Below are 15,239 nucleotides of genomic sequence, written 5' to 3' on the forward strand. Positions count from 1 at the left end.
AGGAAGGAATGAACCAACTAGCCATAAGCAAGCCCCTTATTTATATGCATAAATTGAAGGTATTAACCATTAGATACTTCCACTTTAGACAAACTTGTCTCTGTGTCATAAACATGCCATGCTTCATTACTTTTGATTAAACTAATGAAAAGCCATACTCTTCTTCTTTTTATGCAAATCTCAAAAATTGCTAAAGAAGATGAAAGTTAGTTTAAATTTTATAAACTCAATGTTTATAAAATATAAACTGTCTTTTGAGTAAAAGACAAAAGGTTTTCAACTAGTCCAAAAAGTTGTACACAACTTATTAATTCATACCATATGAATTATGTAATGTCACTTGCTAATGAAAATTATTATTTTCATGAGATAAATAATTTCCAATTTAATTATAAGAGTTCTATTGAATATTTAATAAAATCAATTTTTTTAATAAATAATCAATTGTATCAAGTTGTTGTTAGTGTGACCCATTACTATCATATGTTATATAGCAATATCACTTTAATATGACTCTTGAGGAAAAAAGATCTTTCAATCTCCCACTTGCGCAAGACTCATATTAGACTGATATAGACAGTGGTGAACGTCTAGCAACATTTCACTGCCCCTAAGACCATACGACTCTTTGTGCCATTCTATCAACGCCCAATTCCCAAAAAGCTCAAAGCTATAATTGGTGTATGAGGTAAGTTTATCAGTTATCCCTTTGCTACTGACATCATGCTGCACATGAGATTCTGATCGCGATCAATCTCATTAGTTGTTCAACTTTTGGTAAGGCGCCTTAGATGTCTAACTCTCAACACATAAGATGAGTAAATCCCTTCTTGACTGCATAAGCCTCTTGTGTAGTTCACACCATACCTGGAAATGGATTTTATAACTGTATGGTTAAGGAACAACATTTGACCATTATCAAAGCATAGTAATCCCTATACTTAAGTCCTAGTATGTATCTCAGGTGTTAAGGATACAAAGATAGTACCTTTTAATCAAGTATCACTCATGATAGCGATCCATGAGATGATCTTGATGCGGGTCATTTCAATACTAGTTCTATAACAAGTACCTATGAAACTTGGTTACAACCACTTGCCTACTTTCATCTAGTGAGAGTCAACCAATCCAATTTATATTAGTCTTACTTCATAATTGCTCCCACAATTATAACCGACTATGAACTTTTAGAATAATAGCATTATTCATGGATTAAACATGTTAACATAGAACACAAGTATTAATGTGATGATTATATCCTAATATATCATAACATTATCTAATAGTTGTTGTAATAATGTTCCAATATCCAAATACCAAATTCAAATCAAAAAACCATTTCTAGAATAAAGTTTTATAGCTGAAGTGTGACCATTCATACTTAGCTCAAACGAATGACTTTATCAATGGATCTGTAAAAAATTAATTTGTGTGAATTTTGTGAATACTATCATCTCCATACTTAACTTTACTCTAAGTGTAGTTAAATATTTTGGAGAATATGATTGTTGTTCTTTCGTGACATAGAGTCTCTTAGCTTGATTAAGTATATTCTCGAAGTCACAAAGATTTCTATGTGATCCTTCAATGGCAAAAATCAACATAGTTTTTCAATGATCCCATTCATCCAATCATATTTGAATTCAACGTATAAAGTAGTGTATTCTTATTTTGTAGTAGATTGTGTCATTATGTTTTGCTTGGACCTTATTCCAACAAGACTTACCCTTCATTCCATAATGAAGTCAAAATCCAATTATAACTCATAACTATTTGTATCTGTTTAGAAATTAACAACTTGTGTAGCTCTTTCCATAAAGATCCTTTCTAAACTGATTGTCTCATATGCATTCTCTTAGTTCTTCTAAAGTACTCTTAGAATGCTCTCTTAGTCATCAAGTGATTTAACCATGTATTCAATTAGTATCATATGACATGCTTACAGCATGATCAAATACCATGTCCTATGCATAATATGGCGTAAATGATGAATTCATTTGCCAAGCAAATAGAATATAAATCATTTCATCTAGTTCAAACCTATGAACTATGTACTTTTGAGGCTTGATCAAAATGGTGCCATATGACAATGCCAAGAATTCTCCAAAAGAATCTTGTGTCTTGATCCCTTTTAAAATATTGTCAATATATGTATAACGACATGAAACTTTTATCATTCATTTTATCTATCCCTTATAGATTTTACATTCCAAGAATGTATCTTCTCCTTCCTAAGTCTTTCATTTTAGAAACAACTTCCGAATCAAGGTGAAAACGACCTTGCTTAGTCGGAATGTGATTTCAAATGATTAAGTATGTCTCACTCATACAATATTAGGAATTTCACTATGCACCCACTAGTTCTTAATAAACACACATGTTCTATTCATTTTGATGTAAAAACATACCTTTTGTTTTTACATTAAAATGATAATTGCTACATTGAGATGTTTTCTTTATATTCACAAGTGGATATCAAGCTCTAAACATTTTGTTAGGATAACTTGGACTAAGAAAACCTCCAGGCTAATCTATATAAATATCTTTTAGTAGATGTCTATTAAGAAAAGCGGTCTTTATTGAAATCTATTTGCTATATCTCATATTAAGAATATGATTTTATAGTAAATAATATCCTTGTTGATCTAATCATAACTACTTGTGAAAAAGGTTTGAACATAGTCAATATCATGAGTATGATGAGGATCATAGTCAACGACATGAGTATGATATAATCCTTTTACTACAAGTCTTGCTTAAATATGTATGGTTATCCATGTATTTTATTCTTTCTAGAATAATTATTTACTCCTTCTAGCCTGGCTATAGGGAGAAATTTTAATCAAGCCCATACTTAATTCTCATACATGGATTACATCCTTGTTAAAACTAGTTCCAACTATTACTACATAAGGTTATGGTTCTTGAGCTGCTTCAAGTTCCATGTACCTCCCACTTGCTTTGTCATTTGAAGCTTGCTTTTTACTAATTTAGCCTTCACAAGAATAAGAGAACTCATTCTTGGTGGGTTTGTATATGATAATGTAAGCTACATTTAGAGTATTATACAAATATGTATTTAGCAGATTTTGGGTTTAGAAGCTTTAGTCCAACATAGGCTTTAAATCCATAAAACATTTAATAAGATATGAATAGAGCCTTTCCATACTAAATCTTATAAAGTGTTTAATCTACTTATTAGTTGGTATTTGTATTCAAGATACAATTAATAGTAATTGAAGTATTATCCCGAAAAGATTAATGAGGACATTTCTACCAATTAGAAAGTAAATCATACCAAGTAATATTTAATTCATCCTTTATTATCATTAAGGACTTAGATGGTTCTTACTGGTTTGTATCTCAACTTTTGAAACCTTCAACAAAGATTTCATAATTATGCTTTACCACGTAAAATATAAATAAAACTACTATAGTCGTTGATAAAGTTGATTTGATATCTTGTGGTTAATCTCATACATTCATTAGAAAGGAAGTCATACACCAAAGTGTATAGTTCCTTAATCATTTTCTCTACACCTTAGTGAAAATGTCATTAGGAATCCTTTACAAATAAATAAGGTTCACATATGTCAAATAAACTATATTATTTTCCTTCAAGGATCCCTTTCTTGAAGTTGGATTATGTGAATGTCATTTATATAATAAAGATAACAATGTCAAAGATGATTTTGATTTAAAACAAGTTTAAATTAAAAGTGCTTGCATATAGAACTTAATTTTTATTCACGAAATGTTGATATTTACTTCACAATTCTATTACGAGATCTAGTCTCATAAATAGAAGTTAATCATTTCACAATACGAATATTATTGTTATGAAAAATGATTAAGTAAATGATCAAACATTTGTATAAAATAACTGAGACATAAATTTAGACATGATAAATTAAAAAATTCATTGTTCCAAAACAAATATTGTTTTACATTACAAGTAATTTCTGTTCTAAGCATAAATAATAAACTAAACTCCGAGAGTGTAGTTTCTACTTGATTGTGCTCAGCTTGGTTACTCTTTAGTAAATATTTGCAATCCATTTACAAATATTATATTAACATTTAAGTACCAAGTACCTAAGTGTTATATGAAAAGTATAAGTTTCATCTAGTAGATACAAGAAGTACTAGTCTCTTCCAGACTTTCTTTCCAAATAAGAGGAGTAAATCCTCTTCCAGTGTCCAGTTTCTTCACAAAAGAAACAAGATTCATCTATGTGGGCTTTAGTAGATTTCTTGGGCTTAAGGGTGTTTAGTCCATAAAACATGGGCCTTCTAGATCACACAAAATGATTCTTTTTAGCCTTGCATTATTCCAATGTTTAAACTAGCTTTAAATAAAATATCACTATATTTATTGGAATATTGCTTGACCTGTTATATCATCAGATATACGTGTTTAAATTATCCAAGACTTCCTAGAAATCATGAATAACTATTTCTAGCTTGATGTTAGAAGCATCTTAACCATCACAATGATGCCTTTACTATGTATCATCTTCAGGTTCATTGGAAAAGCAATTAGCTTAGGACTAGGACCTTTAAGTGTATACAATTTCATATCTCTTACGAGATCGTCTCTTAAGACATGAACTCATTCATTAAAGTTGTATCTATTGAATGTTATTGTTTCATTAAGTCATTAAAAAAATGACAATTCATCATAATGAGAATGGGTTATATAAGTACAAAATTTCAACAAAATTCATTTAGTTTCCAAAAACATTAATTATCAAAGTCTAGGATCGAACTCGCAAAACAAATAAATTGTTAGGTATCCTTTATCCCGTCCATTTGAATTCAACTCAGTAGATATCGATTATCAAATATATCTCACTATATAATTCCTATATTTATGAGATTGCTAATAACAAATTTAATTAGACATGTTTGGTCTCATCTATGCCTCGGAACTCTCTTGCTTAGGTATCCTTTATCACAAAAGATTTTCGATCAAATCGTCCGATTTAAAAAAACTTGTGTAATCGGCCAATAACTTGGTTATAGAAATCGCGAATACACCCCGATCATCAAAAGATAACACTAAGTGGTTCGGTATCATTTATCCCACTAGTGCATACAAGAGACGTGCGAGTGTTCTTCAAAAGGATTGCATAGATTTGAGGTTTGTAAAAAGGGTCTTTATATGTTTTATAATTCTAGTTTAAAAACATATGATATCATGTTTATTACATGCATATAATAAACAATGTTATCAATTTTCAAAAGAAAATCACTTATAAAGGTTCTATATAAAAAACTAGTTTTTATATAATTAGACGCAATTCAATTTTAATAACCGGTATGAAGTTTGAATGCATTTGAACCTTTTATATCTTTAATAAAACTTCATTTTAATACTTATATATTTGGAGTTTGTATAAGTTATAAAAATCACCATTTTAAAACTTGTATTGGAGTATTTCAAAATTTATCGTTATTAACGATTTTATAAGTCGGGTTTTATTTTAAAACAAAAACTGTGACAACCCGAAATTTCTATCTTATAAAGTCAATCAAATCAATCAAAAGTCAGACTTGTTTCCGTTACCTTTTAGCCCTGTTAAGGGTCTGTTTGAGAGTTTCTAAGCCTAGTGTGATGTATGAACAGGGGTTAGAATGAGTTAGTTGGAGTTAGGACGGATGAATTCGGACCCAAAAACCACTCAACAAGTGTTTACGGCCGCAAACTAGGTTCACGGCCGTGAACCATCTTCTATATATATATGGGTCGATCACTTTTCTCCTCATTTCTCCTCCTCCCAACCGTGAACACCCCCATTCTCTCTCAACTTGCTTCAACTATGAACGCTCCAAAACTTCAAAAATGTTAGTGTTCCAACCTTAAAATTGTTATACTTTGAAGATTACTAGATCCTAGCATTGATTCTTAATGTTTCATCGTGTTTCATCACCACCTTCGTGAACTTGAAGGGATCACGGCCGTGAACCCTTCATAAGTTCATGTGACCATGAACACCTCATGAGGCCGTGAACTCTATAAGGCCGCAAACCCATCCTTGGGTGGCCGTGAACCCCATCTAAGCTTCCATTTGTGAGCCTAACACTTCATTTAGGGTGTTTCCTACAACCTTAGGTAGTTCCCTATACTAGTTAGTAGTTATAAACATTAATTGAATACACATATACGTGAATATATGTCTTATAGGATCCATCAGTGCTTCGGGGCTTCATTTGTGAACTCAAGCATCCTATATCTATCTTACTTTCCAAATCACTCACAATCAGGTGAGTTCATACCCCTGCAATCAACCTTTTAACTGTTTTAAATGCTTTTTAGGGGGGATACAAGTTGAACACAATTGTCATTGTGTTAGTATAAACATTTATATACTGTTAAATATCTTGTTTCAAAATCATTATCAACTACTTTTTCAACACTGTTAAACTATCTTTTAAAACCCTCTTTTAAAACTCTTATAAACTATTTTAAACTCTTTTTCTTTCAAAATCATATTCATGTATATGTTAGAGTATAAGCATACTTTAGTGAACTTAGGACTAGTGATAATGACCTTGACTCCTGTTCCTTGTTTGGTTGTGGGCTTAGGGTAGGATTCACTAGTCCAGCTATCGAGTAAATTGTGATTATACATAATAAATGTATACATGAATATTTAATCTTGTTTTCAGGTTATACTTAACTCAATTGTATATGCTGAGCAATTGAGTTGTTTCTACAAAGTCAGATACGAAATGAACCTACTAGTAAACTATAATAGGTATAGTTTAGAGAACATATACATATACATATACAAGTGCAGAGAACATATACATATACATATACAAGTGCAGAGAACATATACATATACATATACAAGTACAGAGAAGTGAACATATAAATATACATATACAAGTACAGAGAAGTGAACATATACATATACATATACAAGTGCAGAGAACATATACATATACATATACAAGAACATTAACAGAAAGTACAAGCATGCTATAACTTGTACATTATATCTAGAATGTGAGATACTACTTCATGGCATAAATTCCACTGTTGTGCCACGTTTGTAACCAGAGTCTCCTGGAGGGAGAGCGTGAGTTTGAGTATACATCTATACGGGATTGACGATCCCACACCTCGCTGCTAGCTACAGTGGGACCTGCATGTCCACGGGTGATCACATGTCATACCACTTCGGCGTCCGAATAGAGGCGTGTATTATACTAGGTCGATCAAGTATGGTTATAACCACTTCACATTTAACTTTAATTAACCAATCCGGTTTAAATGCAATAAGACTCTCCAATTGCGTATGGTACATTTAATACGACTAAGAGTCTTCAGTTTCCATTATACAGTGATAGTACCAGTGGGTAAAAACTTACTATTTTCCTAGTAAAAGATAGTATTAATATGGAAAATATACTTTATATCAAGTAAAAGTACAAACTTTACATTTCACACTATTATATAAGAACAAACACACAAACAGTCGGGTCTCGAGTAAGGGACTGCATTTCATTTTAATAAGGAGAAAATATCGGATTTTCTGAGAAAGAAACGAACCATTTTACTATTCAAACCTAAACATTTTACAACACAAGTTTAAGGAAATGACACTAAATACTTATGAACTCACCAACATTTATGCTGATACTCTCTTTCAAAATAACTTATATTCTCAAGGAACCAGTAGACATGTACACCCATGCAGCTTTTGAGAAGACGGATTGCATTCCAGACTCGTCATTATTTTGATGATGCATTTTTGGTGTCATTAAAACTTATCAAATAACACACATGTAATTAACTATTCTATTTAATGTAATGGATGTTGTTGCTTGCTTTACTATTGTGCTATGTTATGATACTGTACATGACGTCCTCCACCCCCGAATGTTTCCGCCAATTTGGTTTTGGGGTGTGACAATAACTTGTTACATCTTATGTCCAATTTTGAAAACCCAAACTCCATGTGATGTTTATTTTGTCCAAAATTATTTTAGCATGTGAAAAACCAATTTATCAACCACACATAATAATTGCATAAAATAAACAACACAAACATGCATAAAAAGATATGTGCATAAACATAACCAACTAATGACATTTTTTGAGCCAACACAAAAATGTCAAGTCCATTCCAAAAAGGACATTTAAGGGGACCACAAATCTTCTTGTAATGTTCTTGTAGAAGCTCTCACTTCAGTAAACACCAATTTCTTGCAAAAGATTTGAAAAGCTTCTTTAAAGGAAAAAATTCAGCCACATGCAATACTTTTTCAGGAAAAAGGTTGCAGAAAGTACTGCATTAGGTCAACAGCTCTTTACAGAAAAATCAACTGTTGACAGAATTCATGACACTTCACCGAAAGTGTCATCATTCTGTTCAGCTCAGGTACAGCACATGTGTAGCACTCATGACACTTTACAGAAAGTGTCATCTTTCTGTTCAGCACATGTAGAACTCGAATTTTTTCCTTTTGTCTTAAAAAATGACTTCCAACTTCATTTATTGTTACATCTTTGTACAAATAAATTATTTCTAAAAACTAATCTATTACTTTACAAAAATAAACAAGAAAAACTAATCTATTTAATTATTACATACCATATTAATAAATAAATTATTACAACCATTTTTACAACAAAAATAACAAACACAACAACACAACAAACATAATGGTCCTTGGTTAGTTTATGCACATCATATACATCAATATATACATCAAACAACCTTTGGTTTTCTAAGACAACTTTAAATAACAAAAGATGCATGAAACTTTTGTCACATAAAAAAATAACAATTATAAAGTTGACATAGAAAATATGTATGAACTTATTTTTACATAAAAACAAGTTATCCATATTCTCCAAAAACCAAGATTTCCAAAAATCAAAAAATCTAACCAAACTTGCAAGATGGCTCTGATACCAATTGTTGGGTTTTAGTTCAAAAATAGTTTCATAGAATTGAAAGATATGGCAATGGAAGACTTTAATTTTTGAAATATCATAAACATTTTATACCCACAAAGGTTCTTCTTGCAAGTTATAGAAAGATTAAAACACCAACCATAGAAAGGATGAAGAAATAACAACCTTTGTAGTTCTTTGGGTCTTCTTGGGAGGCTTAGAAGTTGATGAAGAATGTGGAACCTTTGAGACACCAACAATGACTCAACTTGATGTAGATGCTAGTCCAAAACTCTTAAAACCTTAAGCTTTAAGTTAATAACCAATATGAACTTAAAGAAGGCATGAAGATGCAAGTATTCTTCAAGTTTTCTAACCAAAACTAGAGAAAAGGGGAGAGAGAGGAGAGAATTCGCCAATTGCATCAAGGAAGGAATGAACCAACTAGCCATAAGCAAGCCCCTTATTTATATGCATAAAGTGAAGGTATTAACCATTAGATACTTCCACTTTAGACAAACTTGCCTCCATGTCATAAACATATCATGCTTCATTACTTTTGATTAAACTGATGAAAAGCCATACTCTTCTTCTTTTTATGCAAATCTCGAAAATTGCACAAAGAAGAGGAAAGTTAGTTTAAATTTTATAAACTCAAGGTTTATAAAATATAAACTTTGTCTTTTGAGTAAAAGACAAAAGGTTTTTAACTAGTCCAAAAAGTTGTACACAACTTATTAATTCATACCATATGAATTATGTAATGTCACTTGCTAATAAAAATTATTATTTTCATGAAATAAATAATTTCCAATTTAATTATAAGAGTTTAATTGAATATTTATTAAAATCAATTTCTAATAAATAATCAATTGTATCAAGTTGTTGTTAGTGTGGCCCATTAGTATCATATGTTATATAACAATACCACTTTAATATGACTCTTGAGTATACAAGATCTTTCAGGAAGTTCACAAGGAAGCAAGGAGCTGGTTTGGATCCATCATTCTCTTCTGATTTATAAGATATTTGAGTTATAAAGCTCTTAACTTAGAATTTCTTCTCCTAGATTCAAATTTGGGGTCATTTTAGGTGGCCTTGGTTCCTTCCATGAGTGCTCTTTGATTTTGAGGAACTCCACAGCTTTTTATGGTCCTCTTGTGGTCTTTGAGCTTCTAATAATTCAGAAACGAGCCTTGGTTGGAGTTACCATGTGTCTATGTTCAAGTTTTGGCCTCCTTAAGGACTTAATGGACTTAGGATTGTAGATCTAGGCTTAGAAAGGAGTCCTAATGGATAAAGTTGGAAACTTTATCCATTAAGTCATAGAAAAGAAGTAGACCTGAAGTTATGGATTTAGATTTGTAAGGATTAAGCAGTTAATGAAGATTTTGGAATTTTGTCAGAAACCACGATGTGGCCAATGGTTTGCCACGATGTGGAGGTGCTTAGATGCTTGATTGTTTTGTCCCGACATACCCACGACGTGGTCAAGAGGTCTCCACATCATGGTGAGCGTTGACATGGTTGACTGTCGACTTTTGACCAGTTTGACTATAGGTTAAACTTAAAGTATTTGAGTTATTGATTAAGGATCTACCTTTATTTGATGTCAGTCGGTTTTCGAGAGTGATCAGTGCAGGGAGTGAGGACGTTGTTGGGTTTCCTTGGGTCTTTGTTTCAGGTGATTTTCCTCACTATATTATATGTTACACCGTATATCCTTATGTGTTAGGATATAGGAGTGGTGGTATGCTTGTTAGAATACCAGTAGGTTAGTAATCGTCTAGTGGAGTGCCCTAGGGGTTGTATGTAGTCACGTGGCATAGCCCGAGAACTCTTGATCTAGGATTTCTTGCATGTTCCTTGTTTGGTTGTGGTTCTAGAGTGGGATCACATGTTTGAATGTCTATCTCACCTCTGGTTACATATAGCTATGCATTCCTTGGTGTTATGCCGGTAATGGTGTAGTGTTCTATATGAGGCCTTGTACATCGTAGTGAGCTGAGAGATAGGTAGATTAGTGTAGATAGTTACATTTGTTTATGTATTTACTTGATTGCTTGTTTGTTTATATACTAAGTGGTGGGTTGAGGTGGTCCTGTTGTGTGAGGTAGTCCAACATACTCGGGCGGGCTAACGGTGTGTTGTAGGCCAGGTGTGGACCAACTCGGGGGCAGTCGTGGATTGGAGGCCAAGAAGAGTGATCCATGCATTTTGTAGGCCTTCCGAGGCGATCCAGGCAGACTGAAGGCTAATGTGTGCATGCATTGTATGTATAGTGTGGTGTGTGATATTTTGGGGAACTTACTAAGTTTTGACTTATATTTGTAGATTAAATGTTTTTCATGTATTATTGGTGATCGTGGGAAGGCGAAGATGTGACTATACACACTCATCAACAACATTGGTGATTCCAATTGTATTTTCTTTACTTAGGTTTTATGAAAATGGTATTTTACTATAATTAAAAATGAAAATTTTGTTTTTGAAAATGGGACGTTACATTATACACAACTAATAACAAAATAATTTCTGATTTTAAATTTTGCAAATGTTTTTTTATTTGGAAAAAATAATATAAAGTAGTGTTGCAGAAATCAGCCTTGGCGCCCAATTAATTACTTGGCAGCCTTGAACCGATTACGATTATGGTGCTTGGCAGAAATTTGTCAAAATCAGTCAAATGCGGGCTTGGCAGTCATCGACGGTAATAGGCGGGAAATATTTAAAAAAATCCAAATTTTTTAATTTTCAAATATTACAACAAAATTTTAAATTTTCAAAATTTCAAGTTTTCAAATTTTGAAATTTTAAAATACTATACCGAAATTTTCAAAATTTTAAAACTTTCAAATTTTAAATTTTCAAATACTTATTTTTTTACGATATACTAGTTTTTTTAAATAATTTTATTAATAATTAAGGATCATTAATTAATTGCCGATTAATCCCCGCATATTCCGATTACTCCCTGATCACTAGTCGATCATCGAACGATTTTCACAACCTTGATATAAAGATTCTTTAACGGTTTCATAAATTATGAAATAATTAAAAATATATTAAATATAAAAATACAGATAAACATAAAATAATAGTTCTTGGAATTTTATTAATTATTGAGTTATCGTTGGTCCCTCCATCGATGTTAAAATACTACTTTACTCTTTCTAATTTTTTTTTACTATTTTATGTTTATTAAATATAAAACCATAAGGAGCCACCACCCAACCCCCCCCCCCCCCTCTCTTTCTCTCATTCTCTCTATGCTAGCCACCAGCCTGTCAACACCATTTGCCACCACCATCCGCCGCAAACCAATCCTGCACAAACCACCTTCTTCTCCTCTACCCTCACCCTCATCTCTCTTTCCTTATCCTAATGAAACTTCACCACTAGCCACCACACCACCGTTCAATTTCCACCTTCCTCCACCAACCACCTACTTCTACCAAACGCCTCTCCCTCTCAAATCTAAAAGTGAAAATATCGTCGGCCCCACAATATCTACCATAGTCGCTGACTGGCGAACCATCACCTCACTACTCGTTATCGTTGTGGTATGTCAAAGCTACCGTCAAAGTTATGGTTTGAAGAATTGATCTGTAACATACATGTTATTAACCTAGTTTAATTATCGTATTTTGTAAGCTTATTAGCTTAAAAATGAATAATATTATTAAATATTATATGATTTTGAGTATTGAGTTCTAATAAGATAGTTTTTACGAGATTTGAAGTAAAACTATGTTTAGAATCATTCGGAAAATATTGGAAGTCTTATGAGATTCCGATCAAAAGTCAACTATCGAAATTAACGAAAATATAAAGTTGGAAATAAGAAAAAGTAATGTTAATAAAAGTTGTAGATTATCTCATTAGAAACATTTAGGCGAAAACCTCATCGAAATCCGAGTTATAACGAAGAAGTTACGACTCCTTAAAGTTTCGCGACATAACCGGCATGACGTCGTATGACGTAAAAAGTGAGTTTTCAATAAACTACTTTTTAGATTTAGTGATCTAAATGAAATTCGTAGTATTCGTTAAACCGAGAATTTTCATAAAAAGAACGCCTCTGACTTCGTATGAGGAAGTTATGATTTTTCTAAGATTTGGCATAGCAGTATACAGCTAAAAACTCGAAATAAAGATCGAGTGATTTTTAGCCGACACAACCTGAACGAGAATCGAAGGTCTCGTCAATAGTAGTACAACGGTAAAAAGACAGACAAAAACGGACATCGGATTAAGAAGTAATGAATTTTTAACAGATTTTCATGTCCCGGTCTGTTAAAAGTAATAATATTAAAAATAAAGTCAAAGTTAGCCGACGCAGTCTAAACGAAAGTCGTATGCGAAAGTTATGAAATTTTGAAGTTTTGGGCCCAAAATCCGAGAACCTTTGCATACACTAGGCCCGGATTCGGCCACGTTGCCCCTTTCCTCGCATGCAGCCCCGTGTCCGACCTGATGAGTCATCTGAAGCGTGGTCCAACCGAAGTCTGACGCGTGTCCTAGCCGAGCCACGTCCGAAGCAAGCTGCCTCCGGTTCCGACGTGTGTCCAGCGCTGTGGCGCGTCCGAAGTTTGATGTGTGCCTTCGCATGCGAGCCACCACGTGCCCCATTCTCCCCTCTCCAGATCCGAGACCTCGCCTATATAAAGGGAGGTGCGAACTCTCCTGGTTTTGGTTGGAAATTTCACACTTTTTACACATTACACCCTCTTTTAAGCTACTTTTAATCCCCCGAAGTCCCGAGAACCTACCTAACACACGAAGAACGTCCCGAAGTGCCCAAAGACCCCGATAAAATTATCTTTTTGGTTTGAAGCTCAACCCTTGCAAAGCCCAGTTTTCAATAAAGCTCCCGGTTTTCATCGAAGAAAGTTATTTATAGAAACGAAGTGCTGCCCAAATTACTATTTTAAACTCCAGTTATTTCACGGTGAGTTCAAATTATAGGAACAATTGTATGTTATGTGTTATATGTGCAATATGCTTTCCCATGTTATTCTGATAATGGATTTATACATTTGGCCAAGTAGAGCACGTCTCGTATAACTTCTGGTATTGGCTTTGAGCCTTTGGCCATCTAGAGCATGACTCGTATCACTTCTGGTATTGGTATTATGTCTTTGGCCATGTAGAGCATGACTCGTATAACTTATGGAATCGGCTTTGTGCCTTTGGCCATATAGAGCATGACTCGTATCACTTTTGGTATTGAATAGGGCTATGTAGGGCTGAAAGCCTGTATATTTTAGCAAAATCATAATCAGAAATCGTATATTTTCTGTGCCACTTGGGCTGAAGCTTTATTGATGTATAACAAGTTGAAATTGCTATGTATCATTGATTGTAAATCTTGAAATCAATTTATTGATTAATATGTAAAGCTTGTCACATGATTCACATATGCCTTTGTTGATCTTTGTTCCTCTTTGCTTCTGTCATATTAATATATATATATATATATATATATATATATATATATATATATATATATATATATATATATATATATATGGCATAACGTTATATTATATGTATTTTTATACTCACTAAGCGTCACAGCTTATCCCTCTTAGTGTTTAACAATTGCAGGTAATAAGCGTCCAGTATAGTCATATACTGTTGGAAGATTTAGAATAGTTAATATTATTATTTTACGTTTGTAATTAGTGTTCATATATGTATATGACTTATAAATTCCTGGGTAGTTATGTAATATATAAAACTTTAATAGTCGGTTTGTATCCAGCCTTTTGTAATCAGACTATCAATGTAAAATATTGTTTATAAATATGCATGTAGCATGTTTTGGAGTAATATGGTGTAGTTTTAAAGAGGGGTTCTCTCAATCATGGTATCAGAGCAGTAGTTTAAGTGAACTAAATCCCACAGATTGGTATTTGGACTTAGACTATTAGAAGTTCAATATATGAACTATTCATTGTAAGTATATGGATACAAACCATAGGAAAGACTTAAGTAGAGTGTTAGGTAATGATAAATCCTAATATTCTAAAATACTATGTTAATCCAAATTTTTAGAGCAATGGCTGAACAAGTGAGTAGTCATACACCAGAAGTGGGTGGAGATCTTCATCCTAATGAAGGAGAAACTCCAGTATCCCCTCGTGAAGAGCGACTCTTGTATAAACTTACTGGTGTTATTCGGCAGACTCTCGAAGAACACAAGAATGATAGTGATAAGGGTAAAGAGAAAGCCACTGGAGAATCTTCGGGAGAGAAGGCGAAACGTCCCTCATTTAAAACTTTTAAGAGTAGTGGTGCTACAGAGTTTTTAGGAGTCCTTAAT

The sequence above is a fragment of the Lactuca virosa genome, chromosome 5, assembly GCF_052849685.1.
Source record: "Lactuca virosa cultivar CGN04683 chromosome 5, Lactuca_virosa_CGN04683_v6, whole genome shotgun sequence".
Taxonomy (NCBI): domain Eukaryota; kingdom Viridiplantae; phylum Streptophyta; class Magnoliopsida; order Asterales; family Asteraceae; genus Lactuca; species Lactuca virosa.